The sequence below is a fragment of the Danio rerio genome, chromosome 3 (assembly GCF_052040795.2).
Source record: "Danio rerio strain M-AB ecotype USA chromosome 3, GRCz13ab, whole genome shotgun sequence".
In the NCBI taxonomy this organism is placed as follows: domain Eukaryota; kingdom Metazoa; phylum Chordata; class Actinopteri; order Cypriniformes; family Danionidae; genus Danio; species Danio rerio.
In genome coordinates, this window is record NC_141023.1 from 31,080,001 (window position 1) to 31,102,583 (window position 22,583).

At 37.2% G+C, this 22,583-nt stretch overlaps 1 long non-coding RNA gene across 9 annotated transcripts in view; it reads right to left on the reverse strand.

The window, feature by feature from the left end:
* Positions 1–22,583, reverse strand: part of LOC147845657 (uncharacterized) — a 154,784-nt gene that overhangs the window by 123,367 nt on the left and 8,834 nt on the right. For 2 of the 9 annotated variants that reach the window (XR_015480950.1, XR_015480945.1), the window contains exon 1: positions 1,676–1,789. The exons of 6 other annotated variants lie outside the window; for them this stretch is intronic. This is a non-coding gene — a long non-coding RNA (uncharacterized LOC147845657). Of the gene's footprint in view, positions 1–1,675; positions 1,790–22,583 lie in introns of those variants that run through there. One more of the 9 variants, XR_015480949.1, reaches the window with a different exon arrangement.

A 22,583-nucleotide genomic window follows, 5' to 3' on the forward strand; every position in this document is an offset into this window, starting at 1 on the left:
TTATTCTTTACGCCGATTAAGAAACTTGAATAGGCCTATGTTACTAAAGAAAATCTGCTCTAAATGTAAATATAAAACAAAATACTTTTGACACATGAAAGTGTAAAGCCTGTAGCTCACAACAAAAATAGAAAGTTATCGCGTATTATATTTAACAAACCGTTTACTACAAACTTTATGTAATTTTGCTTACTTGGATAATTGAATATTAATCAGATGATGTCATTACACTGCTGTGCAGTCAGCCAATTGTTACGCTGCTGGTCATGATTTCATGAAGTTATGTAGTGAGTTTAGAAGGAAAAATGCTAACGTTAAACTTTATGTGTGCTATTTTCACGTATTTTCAAATGTAGCAACAACATAGAGCCCTAATTCACCGAGAAGCTTGTGTAAACAACTGTCATTACTGCAAAATGATGATAATTATTAGCAATTATTCAGTTTCATTCATTTTACTTTGGCTTAGTCCTTTTAATTATCAAGGGTCACCACAGCTGAATAAACCGCCAACTTGTTCAGCATGTTTTACGCAGTAGATGCCCTTCCAGTTGCAACCCAGTACTGGGAAACTCCCATACACTCTCACATTCACACACATACACTACAGCCAAATTAGTTTATTCAGTTCACTTATATTGCATGTCCATCAGTGAACGTCTTGCTGTGAGGCGACAGTGCTAACCACTGAACCACAGTGTCGCCCATTTGCAATTATGAGTGTGTTATCTTCAATTAATAGTGCAGCCATAAACAATGTGATGTCATTGCGTTCTTCAGTGCAAGTTAGTTAAGAGTTACAGGAAGTTCATCGACACAGACTGTTGCACCAAGGTGCTCATTGCGCTCTAAGTTTGATTTCCGGCCCAAAGTCATTTGCTGATCTATCTTCTCACTCTTTCCGCTCCCCATGATTGTGTCAATATTCACCACTGTACCATAGATTAAAAGTAAAAATCTCCTGAAAAAAACTATAGTTAAAAAAGTAGTATACTGTTTCTAGTTCTTTAAAATAAGGTTTTTTAGGAGTCAACTAAGCAATGTTAAAGAGTCTATTGACTATTACTTGCAAATAGAAAATGTGCAGCCTGATCTCACGAGAAAACGTAAGTATTTTACGTTTTGCCAGTTTAGTGGCTAATTCGTACGAATTCGTACGAGTTCAGTCGTACGAAATGGTACGATTTTAAAAAGGAGGCGTGGCACCTGACCCCACCCCTAACCCCAACCGTCATTGGGGGATAAGCAAATCGTACTAAACTGTACGAATTAGATCAGACGAATTCATACGAATTAGCCACTATATGAAAAAGTTACGAATTGCCGTGAGATTGTGTTGGAATGTGCATATGTCTGAGGCCACTAAAGCTTTGACAAAAGTGCAGCCTTAAACCAGGACAGAGAGTATTGCATGTTTCACTTAAGGCTGCAAGGACACTTTTAACACTTCCATCTCTCTCCAGCATTTCCTTTCACATGTAGTAAACAATTGGAATTAAAAGAGAGAAAAACAAATCTAAATCTAACCTTCCTTTTCTGGCTGTACTGTTTGTATATATGGTCATCATACCACTGAACACAAAAGTAACAATGGCCTAAAATTCACACACTGATTTGTATTTTTTCCATGAAGTCCATGAAGTATAATTATGAGTACAAGTTAGTTAAGACTTACTAAGTAGGTGACTTAAAACAGGGGTGTCCAAACTCGGACCTGGAGGGCTGTTGTCCTGCATAGTTTCGCTCCAACTTCCTTCAATACACCTCTCTGGAAGTTTCTAGTATACCTAGAAAGAGATTGATTACCTGGTTCAGGCGTTTTTAAATAGGGTTGGAACTTAAATATGCAGGTCAATGGCCCTCCAGGACCAAGTTTGGACACCCCTGATGAAAAATAACCAATGAAATCTAAAATAATTCAATTGATTTTAGGTACTTTATTTTATTTCTTACATTCTTCAATTTAAAATAATTAACAGTTTAAATAAACATTCATAATTGGAACTTATTTTAATAACTAAGATTTGTGAGTCCCTGCCAAGCAATTCTGTATTTAAAAGAGGTGTATTAGACAACTAAATTTGGTCTAGCAGTGAAAATCAAATAGATAACATTAGTCCAAAAGTAGACTAGTCATCAAGTATACAGTATAGACAGATTTCACATTTGTAGTCATGCAATCCTGACTATTTTTTGACTATTGTTAGACATCTATAAGACAGCCCAAATTTAGTCTTGTTTTAGCTAAGATGTACAGGATCTATTTAACACACACAAAAAAAGCTTGTTGGGACAGCACCAACTTACACTCCATTGTTTCTTCAATGTCAGATATAAAGTTAATTAGTCAGTCAGTCTTCACTTTTAATTCTTTACATTTTCTTCCATATCCCTCTCCCTGAACCGTCAGTCAACTCATGTGTCACTAAAACAGTTTATGAGATCACTTTCTTCACTGAGTGACCTCTCTTTTTCATTTTACACAGTCATTCTGCATTTATCCACCCACTCAGCCAGCCATATACACCCCCACACACACGCATACGCACATTTCTGTCTAAGTATATCCATTGCTGGCCTTTGGCTCTGTGTGTCTGCTATGCTACTTTAGGGAGCCCCAGTCCACTAACTCTGAATGTCAACAGGAGGAGATGAGCTTTAATATTTCATCATCCTTCCTCCCGCCTTTTACTCCTGCCAGACATTCACAGAATAACATAAAATACATGGCGACAAAATGATTTGAGGGTTCACCTTATCTTTATGGAGGTAAACCGCAGCACAAGCACACAAACACAGGCACACATATAACAAAATCCCCCATAGACACACATTTTCAGCTCGTTTCCCTCTCCACAATTTTAGAAACAAATTGAACTGCCGGTAGCAATACTGCTCCCCTTCTATCCACCACCCACCAACCACTGTGCATACAGAGCAAATACAGTCCACTATGCAGTACTGCATTTGCAGAGGGAGAGTAAAGAGGAAGAGAAGTGATAGAAAGGGAAAAAGAGTAAGGATTGATATAAATGATGTGTTGGGTGCAGTGGAGCCCTGGGCAGGTGGGGGCATTGGGATGAGGGTTCGATCAATGGCAATCAATGGTGGGAAGGCCAGACATTCATCTTAATTTCGACTAATTAGGACAGAAGCTCAAAGGCTGGCGAGTGTGAGTGTGCTGTGTGAAAGGAAGAGGGTGATAAAAATAAGCTTCTTGTTTACACAGAAGTACGGCTGGTTTAATACCTGGTTTGGTAACACAGAGGACGCATTTTAATCACTGGTGGACAGAGCTAATGAAGTCCACTTTCACCTTTTTTGCCCTTGAGCAAGATGCATTGCTTGAGGTCCACCCACAAGGTACTATACTGGCAATTAGCGCAAATGGCTTTGGATTAAAAGCATTAAAGGAGTACTTTGGGGGATGAACGATATGGGAAAACTCTGTTTATGCCTGATATCAACATCTGTTTTGGGTAATTTAATTATAACTAGTTTAAAGTAATTGGAATAAGCAGGTGTGTTTTCTGTCTGGTCAACAAAACTTGGAAGTGGGACTTCTTAAAATGTTATATTTATGCATGCTTTTTCTGAAGAGAAAGCAAGAACAGAAGAGTGAAAACAAATGATTAATTCAACCCAGTCTCATTCTGGTTACGTACCCCTATATACATTTCTGAAGAGAGCAAAATACGTCCCAGGAGCTGCTTTCTTTGCAGTTTTTGTTTTTTTGAATCCACCAGAGGCTTTTCAGATCTCAAATTTCTCTCACGAGTGCCATTCGCACCTGCTATTCTCTCGTAAATCCACCAGAGGCTGTCGTCGACTGACCGATTTACTGACTGATCAACTGACCAACCACCCTTCCCCTTCCCTAAAACTTACCAATAGCGTCTTAAAAAGCATTGATTGACCCGCCCACTCCCCTCCCTAAACCCAACTGCAATGTTTCTATATGGAAAAAGCAATCCAAAAGAAAGGCCTCGCCTGATTTTTACCACGTTTTCAGACATTATCACTGGACTTGAACCCCGTTGTGGTGGTCAACTCTGCTCTGTCACTCAAGTCCACCAACGTATGTTTTGAGCTACTGGACAAACTGGTAACAGCAGAAAAGTCGTCCATATGGAGGCAAGCGGTCATCTGGTAAATGAGAAAAGGAATGGCTGGTTGGTTAATTTTAAAGATGCAGCCATACATTCTTTTAGCTACATATTTTGCGATCTCCAGAAACGTATATAGGGATACATTTTCAGAATGAGCCTATGTTGAATTCATTGGATTTATTCAATTCTTTAAGGTTAATGGTTGCGAACAATGTATATAGAAATTTAATAATGTTCAAATTTATTTGTTTGTTACATTCAGCCCATAAAAATTGTTTGCAACCATTTACCTTAAAAAAAATTTGTAAATCCAATTAATCTCTTTTTTAGTGAACAGAAGCAAGATTACAAGTAGCACTGTTCATTACTGAAATTATAAAACGTATGTCTAAAATGCTTTTTATTTAATCAAGTCATATTTAAACATGATGTCACGGTGGCGCAGTGGGTAACACAATCGCCTTACAGCAAGAATGTCGCTGTTTCGAGCCCTGGCTGGGTGGGTTTTATCTGGGTGCTCCGGTTTCCCCCACAGTCCAAAGACATGCGCTATAGGTGAATTGAATGAACTAAATTGGCAGTAGTGTATGTATGTGAGTGCAAGAGTGTAAGGATGTTTCTCAGTGTTGAGTTGCAGCCGGAAGGGCATCCGCTGCGTAAAAAGTACGCTGGATAAGAAAATGAATCAATTTTTAAACATTCCAAAACTAGTGCATCATATTCATAGTCTGGAATTATTTACCCTGACATGATAGAAAGCACGGATTATGTGCCAATTACATGCAGCGTCTTGCATGACTGAAAGAAAACAACCATAAACAAGAAAAAATTTAAAGAACAAAAAAAAAAATCAATAAATGAATGAGACTTCACTAGTTTGCCTCACAACAACAACAACATGTAGTCACATGTAAAGCATTGTTTGTTGTTACAGTACTTACAATAACCAAGCAAATGGGTCACATTTGTGGTTAAACTGAAAATCTAAAAGGTGCATATGACATTTTGCTCTCAAAAAATTTTTATCCAAATGTAACTTTGAAAATCCAAATGTAAATTTGAACCCTTAAAGGGTCACGAAACACCAAAACACATTTTTTGAGCTGTTGACAGTCGTATATGTGTCCCACACTGCTAAAAACACTATTAGGACACCTATATTTCACTAAAAAGTGTAAATTGGTTGTTTTTGCGTTATTTCAAGCAAATTCGTACTTCTGGTTTAGAACGAATTTTTGAAGCTGCGTCACGGCCATGACATAATAGCGTTGTATTCCAGCGTACAGACTGGGCGTCTGTGCCAGAGTGTGTCTTATTACGTCTTACAGTGTGATGCATTAATGCATGAGTAAGGCTTGGTTGAAACCAATCAGCGCGCTCTATTGTGCAACTTCATTAATATTCATTACTGTCACAGTGCTTACAGACACACCACGTTGTGTTGGCAAAACAAGCGTGAAGTGTTGCTTTTATAGTTTGCTACAGTTAAGTTTCGTTTTCATTTTCTCTCTGTGAGAGCTCAGACTCACGTGTGGATTACAGTGTACGCGACGCTCGACAACAATAACTTACGTGTCTAAGGAGGAACATTGTTTACCTGAGAGCTGTTCTCATCTGCAAACGCTGAGATCCGGATCTCTTCATAAAGACGCGGCTCTAGTTGCTGGTGATTGTCCTGTCTCTACAGATTTGGTAAGTGAGTGAGCAGTGCTCTTTGTTTGTTCAGTTTGTTTGGGAAATGCGGAGGAGTTTTTTCTCTCATTCGCCGTGCGGTATCAAACATTGCATGAAAAATACACGCTTAGAGCAGTTCCTCGAATCAAATATCTTGCTTGTCGCGAGGGGCATGAATTAATTCCCTGAACGAAAGAGCCAAACTGCAGTTAAAGTCCACCATTTAATAATTTGGCAAATAATTCGACTACAGATGTCCATGTAGGTTAAACACCATCACTTTCTTCTGTGTGTTTGTGTGTATTTTGACTCTGAAACTTGCGCGTGCCCAAATAGACACTCCCACACCATCCCACTTTTCTTCCTCCGACACTCCCCCCTAAACAGAGCTGGACACGCCCACTTTTCTGACTTTTTCCAAAGTAGAGGTGTGAAAACACCCTGCTAAAACGAGGGGGTTTCATGGCCCTTTAAAGTACAAATGTAACTGGTCAAAGGACATGCATTTGAAATCCACATTAGCAAATATATAAAATTAATTTAAATAAATAAGAGCTGTCTGTTGAGATCTGTCTCAACTGATTGTATTAACAATAGGACCAGGTTGGGCTGAAGCTCTAAGGGCCTGAGCATGGAAAGGGATTGTGATTAGTCGTGAAGCAGATTGAGCTGCCATTTGCAATAATTAGTTTTTTTGGTTAAATTCACTCTACTCTGGCATCTTTGACCCGCAAAAATGGAGCATTTTGAAAACACTGAAGAACATGTTTTAATTTAAAAAAGCTGGTGTTCCATTTTATTGCAAACTTTTGAAAACAGGGGCGGCTGTCCATACTCCCTGACTGATGATCCGGACTATTGTGTATCATTCCCTGAATCGTCAAGCCAGTCTCATAAAACAAATATACAAATGGCAGACTGCACGTTCAAATTCCTGAAAAACATGTGCGTGGTCAATGAGCATGAAAGGTAACATATCAGGTGTATTGATTCAATATTCAAAAAAGCAAATAAAATTATGGACTTAAAGCCTATGCAATGAGGTTTTATGTAAACATAACCTTTTTAGTTTCGATGGTTTAATTAAATTTAATTGTCTTAAATTGTTTTTTAAATGTTTGAATAATGCTGTTTTTTGATCTAATCAGAACTAAACCTCTCTCAGAGTCACACGAGCAACTGCTATTGATGACTGTCTTGTTCCAATGTGTAAAACCTCTTTTGGTCAATGTGTTTTCTCTGTTAAGGGAACTAAATTGTGGAATGATATACCTGTCAGCCGAAAATTAGAAAGTAAAATAAATGTTTTTAGTAGTGTACTTAAAAAGTTTTTAAAAACAAAACAGCAGTCTTCATACAAATAGTTTAGTTTGTTGATTATGCTGCCCTAAAGCAATTTCATGTAAAGAATTATAATGTTTAAGTGTTTAAAATGTGTTCTAATGTTTATAATAGCATATATGTATTTATTTTCATTTTATGTCAAGCCTCCCGTGGACAGGTGTTGAGAATTATCAAGTCCGCTAAAATATTTAAACAAATGCATTTGGTTGTCTGGTGTAATTGTGATGTTCATTTCAAAGTCAATAAATAAAACAAATTTTGGCTGTACTTTTAGAAATGCAATAAAAATGCCAGTCTGGATGAGGTGCATTTTTATTCTAAAAAAAAAAACACACTAGAATAGCACCTGACTAGCAAACTGTATCACACATCCCCCCGTCCATTAGAACATTTAAAACCATAACATTTACCATATACTGTATACACACACATCATTCATCTCTATTTACGAGCCAGTTTTGAGGATTAAACAGCCAGAGTTAGAAAGCAGGAAAAGGACAGACAGAAGGTGAAGCCTAGGGGAAGCCTCACATACTGTAGAGACATCATACAGCAGGGATTAACTGGCTGGAGAGATGCTAGGCTGTGCTGACCAGGCTGGAGAGTTTGAGAAGGCCAGTGATAAAAGCTAAAGGTGCAGGCCATTGCTGGAGAACAGTGGAGAGATTAAAAGAGTGAAGGAGTGCTGTGCAGATGATGGATACTGCCACAAGACAACTGTCTCGGTCAGTCACGCAAGGAGCAGTGAGACGAGCTGGCCGAAAAAGACCTTTATAGCACCGTCTGTGTGTATGACTGTGTCACATCTTGAAATGTCTCTAAAGGCATCTTCAAGCTTTCAGGGGAAGTGACACCGAGATGGCAGGGTACCAAAAAAAAGTGGGTCATTAGATTCAATCTCGCTCAACTTGGATATAAATCCGTCAAGCTGACCATTCCTCATTTCTTCAGAAAAATAAATTATCACTCTTTTTGTTGTTGTTGTTACCTGCCACTGCCAGAATTTTTAAACGACTTTTCAGCAAAATTTGTTGGTAAATTTATCGTAAATGTCTGCCAGGAATAGATGAGGATAGTATATGAAGAGTACAGATGCTAAACCCTCATGCATCAGACCTCTTTTTTTGTAAATGAGAATTTTATAGGCTCCTCTAAATTGATTCAGAAATTTAATTTTATATGTAATGATAAGGTTATTAGCTAGTAAATAAAACCTTTTTTTTTTTTTTTTAAATGTCACTTTAGACATTTATTTGGTTTTTAACAAGGTAGATTTTATTTTGCGTCAAAACCAGCTGAATCCACTACTGCTTTTTTTGCAAAAACCTCTAAATCCACCTATTGAGACAAGACAGTGTAACTAGTTGAAAATCACTGAAGATGCAATTAGAAAATTATTTCACTAAACATAAAACACCTAAAATTAAAAACATAAATCTGTCAAGTAAGTGGCAGTTCATTCCGCTGTGGTAACCCCTGAAAAACCAGGGACAAAGCAGAAGGAAAATAAATGAATGAAATCTGTCAAGCGCATTAATCAATAAAATTAAAACTGACATTAATTAAAGCTTTATCTGTTGTCATTTTTGATATTTGGGATTATAATTTAATGGAAGTATAACAATATATTTATTGCAAACATTGTAAGCTAAACTTGGTAGATTCAAATACTGTAGTGCAAAAACACTGTTAAACAATAATATCGGTGCATTGTCCATTAATATAAAAAGCTTATAAGATGTATAGGTATTATGAAGTAAAACAAATAATGTATAGTTTTATATACATTATATTTATCTTTTTTAAAAATTGCTTAAATTAGCATATAAAACATAAGGTATGTCTACTGGGAAAAGAGGGGATGCCACTCAGACACTTTTAGAAGCTGTCATTCATTCATTCTCACCATACTTATGGTCTTGGTCTCTTGTTTATCCTCATAGCATCCACGTGGGATAAAAGATGGCATCTTAACTCTGTCTTTCATGAAATGCAGTTGCCGTTTAATGTCTAGTAAATCAAACTCATTCAAAGAAGAGTCGCTGCGCAAAAAACGTTATGAATGCATTCTACACTTCCGATTGTATTTTATTTTTCAGCAATAATTATTACAATATGAACACAGTTTGGGCGTCGAAGTGGCGCAGTAGGTAGTGCTGTCATCTTACAGTCAGAAGGTTGCTGGTTCGAGCCTCGGTTGGGTCAATTGGCGTTTCTGTGTGGAGTTTGCATGTTCTCCCTGTGTTTGCGTGGGTTTCCTCTGGGTGCTCCGGTTTGCCCCACAGTCCAAAGACATGCGGTACAGGTGAATTGGGTAGGCTAAATTGTCCATAGTGTATGCGTGTGAATGAGGGTATGGATGTTTCCCAGAGATGGGTTGCGGCTGGAAGGGCATCCGCTGTTTAAAAAATGTGCTGGATAAGTTGTTGGTTCATTCCGCTGTGGCAACCCCAGATTAATAAAGGGACTAAGCCAAAAAGAAAATGAATGAACAATTTGCTAGATTTCCTGCTAATTTACTTTTATATTAGATATGATTAGTAACAGAATTAATAATATGGAATTTATATGTAATGTGTTTAATAAGCTGAATTGGTAGAAGATATCTTTAAACGCATGACTATGAAAAATTAAACAGAAAAAATGCCTTTAAGTGAAGGACGCAGGGAAGGAAGGTTGGTTTACACACGCTCACACAAAACCATCCGAGGTCACCACTCAAACTGTCTTCTCTAACTAGCGGCTGTATTATCAGAACATGCATATCTGCCTCCCCATCTCTCTTTCATCTTCACCAAGCCCCCTGTCTCTCCTGACATCCAAGTCTTCCCTCCCAGGCCACTCTATCTGTGCAATCTATAAATACGGCTTCCCCTCCGCGGCCACATCTCGCATTTCAGATCAAATTAACCAATCCAAATCAGACATGTTCCCCTGGCCTAACGGCTGACTGCCAGAGTGTGAGGTTCTAATAAGTGTTGGAACATCGATATCTTCACTGCACCGATGCCACAATCCTCCCTCAGGGGAACAATTAGAACCTAAGGAACGAGAAACTTGCCTCGTTTCTCCGGTTGGGGTTCCCGGCAGTGTTAGTGTAGAACTAAGTGTCTGTGATTTAGATGTCAAAGCAGATGCCCTCTGACATGAGCCTGAAGGCAGATCACATCACATCACACAGGAGAACCAGGGCTGGCGGTAGGCAGGTGTGCAATTACTGAATATGCAAGGTAGTGGATATGATCACACCTGTTACAGCACAATAGTGAAGAAGAAACACTGGCTGCTGGATTCCCATGTAGTGAATGTTTTACACAGCATGCAATAGTGAACTTCTTTATTCCTGGATATACAAAATCTGCTCCTTAATCCCATTTAAAAGTTGCTGATTCTGTTTCGAAGGCCTCCTTTTGGAGCAGTTCTCAATCAGTATTATCTCTTGTTGAACACACCTGGAGTCTGTTCTTAGTACATGGATTACGCATTTAGCTGCATTTGATTATTGACAATTTGACATGATCTAGCATAGTTTTATTCTTCAAAACTCATCCGAGAGCTGTTGTCAAAGCAACAAGTCTATTTTTCCAAACCAGAACCATTGAGTGAGAGGGAAAGTTGCGACAACTACATTGACTACAATGGAGCGTTTTTTTTTTTGTTATTTTATTTCAACAGCAATGCCGGCTCATGGAGCCTCTCACTAGTTCCCGAAGTTAGCCCTTACAACCAAGCTACTGCTAAACATGGCTGGTTTTGCACTAAAAAAAAAAAAATTTAAAATGTTTTTTAAAAAGTTTTTAATGTTATCTAATTTGACTTAACCACGAAGCACTTCCTGGAACTATCCGAGTTTACATTTTGGACTTCTGTTGTCACAACTCTCTCTATGGGTCTGGTACAAACCTGCTTGGGAGCAGGCTTATTTCGTATTAACAAAATTAATTGTATTAACAGAATTTATCAGTTTTTATCATCTCAAGCAAAGGTGATACTAAAAGTGTGTACAAACTGCTGATATTTCCCTGCAGTAGTGCTGTATAACATTGGGGAAAATAGCAATATTGTAAATTTTTTAAAAATATAAAACATTAATTTTCTTTTTAGCTGAGTCCCTTTATTAATCAGGAGTCGTCACAGCGAAATTAACCGCCAATTTATCCAGCATATGTTTTACGCATCGGATGCCCTTTCAGCTGCAGCTCATCACTGGGAAACACCCATCTACTCTCATTCACACACATACACAACGGACAATTTAGCTAACCCAATTCACCTATCCAACGTGTTTGGACTGTGGGGGAAATCGGAGCACCCAGAGAAGACCCACATGAACACAGGGAGAACAAAGGGCAAAGGGGTCATAAAAGAGCACAAGAGAGGACTTTGGAATACAATGAGAACCATCTGATATTCATAACCTCCAGACTGAGTTTTATTCATTAAGAGAAAAGCCGAAAACCATGACAGGCGCTAGTGCTAACCACTGTACCACCACAACGCCAATATTTAAAATTAGAATTTAAAAATAAAACATTTTTATTGAAAAAAAGGCCGAAAACCATGACAGGCGCTAGTGCTAACCACTGTACCACCACAACGCCAATATTTAAAATTAGAATTTAAAAATAAAACATTTTTATTGAAAAAAAGGCACAAAAACAGACACAGCTGTAGAACCCCCAAGGGTTTCAAAGAGAACCTTCAGAGAACCTTTTTTTGTACGTTTAGTGGCAAATGTGACCCATAAGGTAGTAATATATTGACCTTATTTTTTAAGTACGAGAGTGCACAACCATTGGAATCTTTTTAGCCCGAGACTTCGCTCTTATTCACTTCCATTGATTATTATAGGTTAAAAATAGCTCGTTGAGCAGCTTGATGATGCAAACTGAAATTTTCTTCTCATATACTATTCCACTTTATGTATAGTCATGAAAAACACTTGTTTGTAGAACAAGTACTTTGACCGTTTTTTGCTAAGTCAAATAACAAAAATGAGCGCACGTCCAGTCAATATTTTTAAATGGTACCAATATGGACTACTTTGAATATAAACGCATGCTTTAAAAAAGGTATCAACCCAGTTTTAATACTGTTTCTGACAGAGTTTCATAAAAGACATTTACAAATATATATATGTATATATAAATTTTTCTTAAATTCTTTTATCAAAGGATTAGATACAATGCATTTAAAGTAAGTGATTCAGTTCGCAGCTTCGGTGATTAGAAGTTTATTTATACAGCACATTTCATACACAATGGTAATTTAAAGTGCTTTTCACAAACACAAATAAAAGAAATATATATAAATAGAACAAGAAATAAAACTATATTAAAATGTCCATTTTGTCCACAATCCTTCCACTAAAGTACTGTCAGTTTTATGAAACCTCTGTTTAAAATAATGATATAATCTGCCTTACTATTGGGCTTGTTATACTGTGATTTGTATGTGCAGTGTTCTGAGCCTCTACTAGGGTCAGGGTGACTGTCAAAGCGGCCAATCACAGAACAACAGGGGAGTTAACAACCGCCCTTTTGACAGACTGCCTGCCTCCTATTGGGCCAGTTGAACCTGCAGGTTGGCACGCAAGTGTTACGGGACTGGCTGCCCACAGTGGTGAATGACAGCTGCCCAGAGAACAGGTGTGTGGGTCAAACAAACATGACTCTCTCTCTCACTCACACACACACGCGCGCACACACAGGCACACACACAAACAGGGTTCTTAAGAACCTCCCAATGCGCTTTTATCATTGCTAACAAGATTTTAGAGAGATACAGCTCACTCTCATCATTATAATAATACTGGACTTATTGATAATGGAGGTCCTTTGGGGTCTTATGGTATAGGCAACACAGTGAATATAAATGTTGCCCTAGGACTTGTGAATTTAAGTAAAAGTAGTAAATCTATTTAAAACTGCAAGTAAATGCTGAGGGCTGCCGAAGCTTTCATTGGACTGCAAACACACTATCAAAAATCAATTTTTGTGGAGCTGCGCATATACAATGCTAGTCCCCAAGCTTCAAACCACCATCTTGTAGTCTCCCCAATGAAAGCCCTGATATATTCAAAGCAAAAATCAAAAAACAAACTGTTGCAACATCCTTTGGAACAAACACACAGTGTGTTTGAAGTTTGTAGCTTTTCATAGGAAAGCATTTGAAAAGTTTTACTCTTGCTGAAAAACGACTTCAAACCTAACTGTGACAAAACACCTTGGTTCAGTTGTAAATTGACTCCACATTCTTAGACACTAAATAAAAGTTCATTCTGTCAGCTCTGTTAATAATTCATCCATCTATCCATCAAGGTTGAAATGCAAGTAAACATAAACACAGTGGAGAATTGCGTTATAGTAAAAATGAATGTTTTAACTGTAATTGAAAGCGGCACAGTGTGTGTTTTTGAATAGGCTGGTAACTGCTAACAATCATTTCATTAATGCCACAGTCATTTTTTGGTTCCCTAAAGAACCTTTCAGTGTAGAATTCTTTAAAGGACCATAGTTTTCTTAATTAAAAAATAGGTTGATCATTTAAAGAACACACTAAATAGCCACACTAAACACACTAAATGTTGTGAAAGAGAAACCATGTCTATAGTACTCATTAAAAAAAAAAATGTGATAGTAGGTTTATTATGCTACTCAGTTGTTAATGACCTTTTGCCAACAAAACATCCGTTATTATTTTGGAACCCTGAGTTGAGATTTCATTTCAGTAATGAAGGCTGCCTCAACAAATGCAGGCGTGGCAGAAAAATATGACCATATTTTGCAAACTATTCAAATATGGCAAGTAAACATTAGCTGATGCAAAGCTCAACCCTCAGGTATACTCAAAATCTGTTGGTGTTATCAATCTGGCAACCTACATTTACGTCATGTCGGGGGACAAGTGGAGATGTGATAAAAAAACTATTCAATATTTAGAATTTGGACAGCAAAACCTAGATTAACCACTAGGTGTCAATCCTAATTTCTGTACCTTTAAAGTCAGCATGAAATCAAAATGTACTCCTCTTTTTTTATATGTTCATAGCAATGCTTGTTATAAACAATGTATTTGTGCACTTTAATATTTGAGAAAAATATATTTTCCCTCGTAACATTTAATTATATGCCATAACACACCCTCCAAATTTTTCTTAACTTCTAGTCAGATGGAATGCCTTCAGAGCAGGGATATCAGTGCATGTCTTGCACTGGAGAAAGCGGTTCAATCAAATATGATACGATTCATATTCTTTATGCAATTCACATTCCATCATGCAAGCTGCCATTTAAATCTTCTTCCATTTTGTTATCTTCCGACAATACAAATTGGTTCCTAAACGATGAGAAAAAAAAAAACCACCCTTCATTTTTTCATTTCAGAAAACTATTTTTGTCAAAACTTGGGTTGGGTACCAAAACCTATGTAACCGGTATGTAGTTTCACTTTTATTCAAAAATGTTTCATTAGTGACAAACTGAGGTATTGGATGAGAGTATGAAATAAAGACTGTTTTAAACGGATATTGATACAGCACTCCGAACGGAAAGAAAAACATTTCAGCATTTTGCGATGCGAGTATCTGTGATCCTTTACTGACTCAGTAGGAGAGAGTAGTTGTCAAACAGCCATGTGTATTGACTATCCGGTAACAAAAAGCAGCGAAAAGTCCTAAATGATAGTAATAGTGTCTGTACTGCACTTATTAATGCAACTAAATATGCATAGGCCTACTCATGTCTTAATTAATTTGATTTCTGTTCAGATGGTCTAAAATTGCTGTCTACATGGTAGACTCTTTATCAGATTATTTCTATTAAATACCAATCATATTAAAATCAGAGTATTGGTGTCCATGTAAAGGTAGGCTCCTCAGTGATGGCTCAAGCCCCAACCCTAGAAAATGAATGACAGCCTTTCCACACGTTAGTAGTAAGCTAATGTAAAGTTAAGTCCATAATGCAAATATTGCATTCATGCCAACAAACAAATGATCAAAAGAAATATATTAATGCAACTGAAATAAACAAAATACAAATTGACATAAACTGTATAGTATACTTTATATTTTAGTGTAGTATAGTTTAAATTTAATTATAATGTTCAATTAAAACTATTAAAAAAAATGGTTGTCAAATAAAAAGTTTTTCTGAAGTATAGTCCATCATAGATTTGTGGCACAAATGTATGGTTCAGGCACCGCTACCATTTTAAAAAAGAATCAATTTAGCATCGGTACTGAAATAACCCCTAACGATACCCAAACCTAGTCACGATAAGGGAAAAAGGACTTTTTAACTCCAGTTTTATGCAAACTTTAAAGCATCTACAGCACCACAAACAATGGCAAGTAAATAAGCCTAGCTGGTTTGAGAACATGTACTGTATGTAAACATTAACTGACACAGTTTATCAAGTTTTTCATACTGTAAAGCTTGCTTCAATGCCAAGTCCTGCATAAAGGGCTAATATATAAATAAGGGTGACGAGACTCACAGTGACATGTTGCAGTGGTGTGTAAACCAACATCACTATGATCAGATGCCTACATAACTACAGTTTTGCTATTGCTACCAATGTATGTCCATGTTATTATTAAAAGGAAAGCATGCAGGCAGCACATATTTACTGTATATATCTCTTTATGCTACTGTCAGCAGCGTGGGTGGTGTCAGGATGACATACCACTGCTCGCCTGATACAAACATTTTTTACCCCCAAGCAAAATACAAAATAGAACCTGACTGCGAGTGTTCCTATTCTTATTCAGCATGCTTTCTTTTAATGCATTAAGTATTGATATTATTCTGCTGTTTTATGAGACAACGAAACAGTTTTCACAGCTTAAAAAAATGCCATATAACAGTCTTGCCTATATTTATTGTTTCAAAACTATTATAATTTAAGGAAGTAGTAGAGCAAAGGAGAGCAAAACGAAAAATAAAAGACTGGCGAGCAAGGATGAGATTGGAAACAGACAGACGGAATAAGCAAGAAAGGCTATAGAAATGGCCATGTGCAGCTGGAGTGTAGTGCACAGACAAAGACAACAGACGGAGCAAATATTTGAGGTAATGAATACAAACAGCTGGCATTGCATGGACCTGTGTGTGTGAGAGGGACTGAGGAATGGAGACTAAAGGAGGAATGTAGAGAAAAACAGAAATAGAGCATGTGATCACACATCAGCTAAAACTCCAACATTATATAACAGCATCACAAAATAAAGGGATATTAATTAATAACAAATAAAAAAATACAATAATGTATATACATATATTATTAAAAATATGCTGTTGGAATATTTTATCAATTCCATTCAATATTCCATTTATATTCAAGCAATATATTGAATACAAATGAATAATTCGATTCCGAATTCTGGCATCCTCAATACAATCCAAGAGTTACATTTAGAAGCTGCGCAACAACTTCCATTTCCTGACTCCAGCTTTTATAAGTAGCTGATATTAACAGGTGGAGTTTGTATGGAATTTGTCACTTGTCAATCATTCTCCAGTCCTCTGTTGGCAGCACCCATACATACCTCCTCTTTTCTACGAATTCTCTGCAAAACATTAAAAGCATAAGACTTCTCAACTGCAAATATTCTGAGTTTAGTTTTAACTTATCTCTGCTCACAAGTTTAGCTGCAGAGCTCAAGTTAATTTTAGGCAGTCAGGCCTTTGCATTTCTACTTTTGCAAAAGTGCTTCATTAGTATGCAAGGCATATTAAACTCAAGAAGTTTGGTTATTATCACCAATTCAAATACAATTGTTTAAAAAAAAAGAAAAAGAGACAAAAATAAGTCATATATTTAATAATTCATATATTCTATATGGATGGATGGATGGATGGATGGATGGATGGATGGATGGATGGATGGATGGATGGATGGATGGATGGATGGATGGATGGATGGATGGATGGATGGATGGATGGATGGATGGATGGATGGATGGATGGATGGATGGATGGATGGATGGATGGATGGATGGATGGATGGATGGATGGATGGATAGATGGATGGATAGATAGATAGATAGATCCTATTTTCCCTACTATCCTTAATGAAACATTTCACTTTTTGAAAATAAGCTCTTCCCATTCTTTCCACAGTTGAATGGTTGCATTTTCATAATATCATTGCACTTGCTGCAGCCACTGTATGGCAGCAAAGATCCTTGATTATTATGCTGGAATGAGGGTATATTTGCAAGCAAAATCAGCCTAGAAAAAAAGCATTTTCTGCCAGTCTTAGAACACAATGTAACTACAGAAGAGCCAGGCTTTACATAGCAAAATTCTCAAAACTCTCTCTCAAAATTCTCAATGGTTGAACTGTTCCCAGATCATACAAAACAAATACTGAATGAAAATTGCTAAAATGAATATTATTATATACTGTATAACCAATCCTGCCTCCAACGTGCACCATTAGTTGAGCCAGAAATGTATCAATCAAACAGGTTGAAAAATACCCTAGAAATGTAGTGTATTCTATAGCAGTGTTTCTCTACCACGTGGGAAAGACACCCAGCTCTGCACATTTCTCCTTGTCTTCTTGAATGATGAAACAAAACACAAAGCATACGTGACAAGATTCTGTTAGATTCTGAAGATTCTCCTAGCTAAACATGACAGTAAGAAACCACAGATGATGTTAAATAAATTAAAACAAACCTTCAATTATGACCTCATACCAAATTATATGCTTTTTATTTTTCTCTTTGAGAAGTTTCTTATAATGTCATATGAAAACGCAAATCCCTACCTCCATGTTAGATCTCTTTGGTTCAATTTCAGAAAAGGCAGGACTACAATACAAATGACTGACCAACAAAAAGGTGTTCTGTTTGTGGCAGTTTTGAAAGAAGTTGCCATAAATTTCACACAACATCTGGTTTAGACATCATTAAACTCCATGTACACCATAAACTGGCACCATCATTAAGGAAAACTACACACTTATAAATTGTGTTTGTTGTGTTTTACACAGTTAAGTTTTGTTGTACCATACTGAATTTTGGAGAAGTAAGGATCGAAGGAATCTTTCCATTAGCATTTGCTGTGTAAAAGAAACTTCCTTGATCACATGTAGTTTCTAAAACTGAATGGATGGACGACCGGCATATATATGTACGAAAAGAAAGATTAAGAGAATTTTTGAATAAATAAGCAGACATTAAAATTTGAAAATACTTGATGTTTTAAGATTCATGAATTATTGAGCACTTTATCCTCTTCAAAAATAAAATATGCCTCTATTATGATTAAAATCATCTTTCATTGGACACCATCATCTCTTGATAAATCTGTGATTATAGCCAATGCTTTACTCTGCCCATTTTATTGTCAATGTACCACTATAATTGTTTAATTGCTTTGATGTCTGTTTGCCACATTAAGCTCAGCACTGTTTTGCAATGAGCATGACAGGAACTGCATGTGTAAGTGTGGGACCTACATGTTTCCATGAACAGATAAGACATACGCTTCCTGCAGTCAGGCTTGAGGTGGACGAAACGAGGCACACTTCTCTTCCCTTTCTTCCTACTTCTGCCAACACTTTCACTCCACTCTTCCTGTCTGCTTTCCTCATCTATCACCAGCAAAGGCTTCTCTTATCTATCACCTCCTTTCCCTCTCTCTAACCTTCCCTCCCTCTGCCACCCTGCGCTCCATCCATCCGTCCATCCATTCATCCTTCAGCTGATACCGAGCCAGCTCTCCAATTTAATTCCCCATCTGTGGACTGCTTGAGATATTAGTCCAGAGATGAGATCCGTGACCCTGAATACGGGGGTAGAGGATTCAGCAAGGAGGGGGGCAGATCGGCCGGGGTCTCCATCCTGAGTTGAAGTCACGTCTCTGGGCTTGGCAAAGACGCTGCTGCCTCTCTACCTTCCTGGTTTCCCTCCTCAAGTGCCTGGGCTAAATATTTGCCCTCGCCTCATTGCCGTCTGGACATGTCCTCTTTTGCTGAGTGACCGGCGTCATCACCTTCACCCCCTCCCCGAGCCCACACCATCTCCACCGCGGCTCTGCAGAAAACACGAGAGCTGGCACAGAGACAGCCGACCGCAACGCAGACTGGGGAAAGTTTGAGCTCTTAGCTCAAAACAGGCCAAAAGAGTTCAGTGACCTGGAAAGAGAGGGCTGACACGTTCCTGATAAACCAGAAGACTGCCCAACACCTGTACTCGAACAGAATCATCACCTCCAATGTTACCGTTAATTTAATTAAAACTTTAGATTATATATATATATATATATATATATATATATATATATATATATATATATATATATATATATATATATATATATATATTCTAAAGTTTTATATATATAATTTATATATATAATATATATATATATAATTTAATATAAAAAAATTCTTTAAAAATTAACTTTTAAATAGTCTCTCTAGAAATGCTGGATTAAGATCGTCTAAGGGGTCAAATCGAGATTGCAATCTTTTTTCAATTAGTTGTGCAGCTCTAGTCCATAGTGCAGGGGTGGCCAACCCTGTTCCTGGAGAGCCACCTTCCTGCATATTTCAGTTGCAACCCAAATCAAACACACCTGAACCAATTAATTAGGACCTGAACACCACGTGATAATTACAGGCAGGTGTGCTTGATATGGGTTGCAACTGAAATCTGCAGGAAGGTGGCTCTCCAGGAACAGGGTTGGCCACCCCTGCCATAGTGTATGTGTGTATGGGTGTTTACCAGTGATGGGTTGCAGCTGGAAGGTCATCTGCTGCATAAAACTTATGCTGGATAAGTTAATAAAACGACTAAGCCAAAAAAATTAATGAATGAATGGATAAAACAATAGAACGATGGATAGAACAGATGGATAGAATTAATGGACTGGTTGATGGCAGTTGGATGAAGGCATGGACATTCAGACAGTGTTAGTCACAAATGGTCAAGCAGAAAATAGGTAGAAAATAGAATAGAAGCAATCAAAATAAATTAAAAGGACAGCGATTTGCAAATGATACACAATTTATATTTTGTATGATTTTTCTCAGATATATCAACTAAATTAAACTAATACTAATTGTAACATATTAAACTAATTAGCTAATCTTCCATTAAACAAACTCTCACACTCGTAACATTTTATTGAGAAAAAAAGGCCTGTCGATTAGTCTTTGTGGCTTTTGTAGTGCTGCTGAAGAAAGAGAGATGATCAGAGCTGACAGAAAGCTCTCTCTGGACCACAAGTAGCTTGTGAAGCCACCTGAATATTCATCGCACTCATTACCCTTTTTTCCTTTTCTCTCTCAAGTCCTTTATTCATCTTGCATTTTCATTGACTTAATTCCATTTAAACAATTCAGAAGGACATGATGAGTGGATTCAGGGCGGCTCGAGCACATGCCTACAGGGAAGACCTAGAGAGTATTTACACACACCAACCTAGCCGGATTAATGACATGGTGCCACGATCGCAGAGAGCCAGAGATGGGCAGAACTTTATGTCTCAGAGGGCCAGTTGAGATTTGCCTACCACACACTCCAACTAATCCATCCAGCCAGCTGACCCCAGCCATCATCTCTGTACGTGTGTGTGTGTGTGCGTGTGTGCGTGTGTGTGTGTGTGTGTGTGTGTCTCTCACAGGCACTTCTGTCATCACAGTTTCTATAATCCAAGCTAATTAGGTCCTCATTACTTCCTACCTCCTCTCGATCCCTTTCTTCTCATGTCCAAACCTCTTTCATACTCCATCATGTGGCACAACAAAACTAAAGTGCTGCCATTATAATCATAAGAGCTGCCTTCACTGAAAGTAGCATCTTTGTTAATTAGAACAGGGGCACTCTAGTTTTGCCGCAACATTTGATCTTAGCTTAGACCCTTACTGTGTTTGTTCACACACTTAAAGCATTTTTTACTTGTTTTTTCAGAATCTTTCAGTAGTTGCAATAGTTTCAGCAACTCTCACATGGTCGCCCACTGAAGCTAAGCAGGAATGCGCCTGGTCAGCACCAGGATGGGAGACCACATGGGAAAGCTAGGTTGCTGTTGGAAGTGGTATAAAGAGACCAACAGGGGGCGCTCAACCCGTGATCTGTGTGAGTCCTAAAAGCTTGAGTATGTTAATGATTCATTTAGCTTCTAAGTTCAGTTGACTTTTATTTTGCACTTGAGAAGTGTACATTTAAAAATCTTTGAGCTTGATTAATAGATAACGGATTTTAAAAATTATTTTCAAGAGATTGGTGGGGCATATTTGAATTTTTGTCAAAAGCATATATAATAGATAATATTTGGCATCTGCTGTTGTACCTAATTATTTGCTGCCTTGCCTAATTCACTTCAAGCTAAATCACATTAAAAAAACAATATGTCTAAAAAATTGTATATGAATAATCAAGACATGAAAAAAAGCTAAGGGGAGTGGAACCACTTTAAATTTAGTTTCAAAATGTTTCTGGGCTTTAAAATGGTGTTCTGATCATTTTTTACTAAGGAAAAACAAATGATTATCCTACAGTACATATAATAAGATAATGAGGATACGGGTTAATATCCACTGCTGTATGGATCTCCGTTACAAAATAAACCTGTTTTAAGGTCCCCAAACTGGGATTGAATTGTTGTCTTTTATAGTTGTACTGACATGTGGCTGTGGTCATAAAGACAGTAAAATCGCTGTAATTCATTACAAATATGCACTGTTTTAAAAAGTTTAAAACTTGTAAAACTCACTCTTGATCACATTTGATGATAATTGATCCCAGAAAGCTGAACAGATCTTTTTAATCCTAGTTGCTTTGTGCGCGTCCTGTCTTGTTAATATTGTTATATGCATTACTGTGGAAACATGTAAATAGACGGCTGTCAATCAATTCAGAGGGTGGGGAAACCGTACTCTTACATCACGTTGTGGTGGGAGGGATTTGGAGCCTATTTTAACATCGGAAAATTTTAATTTAAGTTTCTATTATCCCAATATGACTGTGGACACACTATACCTACATACAGTTCTGTCCAAACAGCTTACAAAATATGATTATGATCATCATAGGTGCTCTTTAAGACTGGTTGGGCTGTAACTGCAGTTCAATAACCAACTTTTGCAGAACCTTTTGCTTAAAGTCTGTAAACTCTAGAAAGTGTTTTTATTTTTATTCCTTAGCAGAGCTTAGTGAAATTATGAATGCATAATAACCCATGATTATTCCTCCGACTATAATCTTATTAACAAAATGTATTGATGCATCCCTAAAGCAGAAACTAAAATAGACATCTTGTTTTCGACCTACATACACACTAAACATACACATACACTACACATACACACTAAATGTTTGTGGTTCAGTAACTATGTGTAATAATCATAAAGTTATATTCAAAATTTCATTACTTTCACAGTCTTTGAACTATTATCTAAATAATATTTTTTCAATGGTATTTTCATATTTGATCT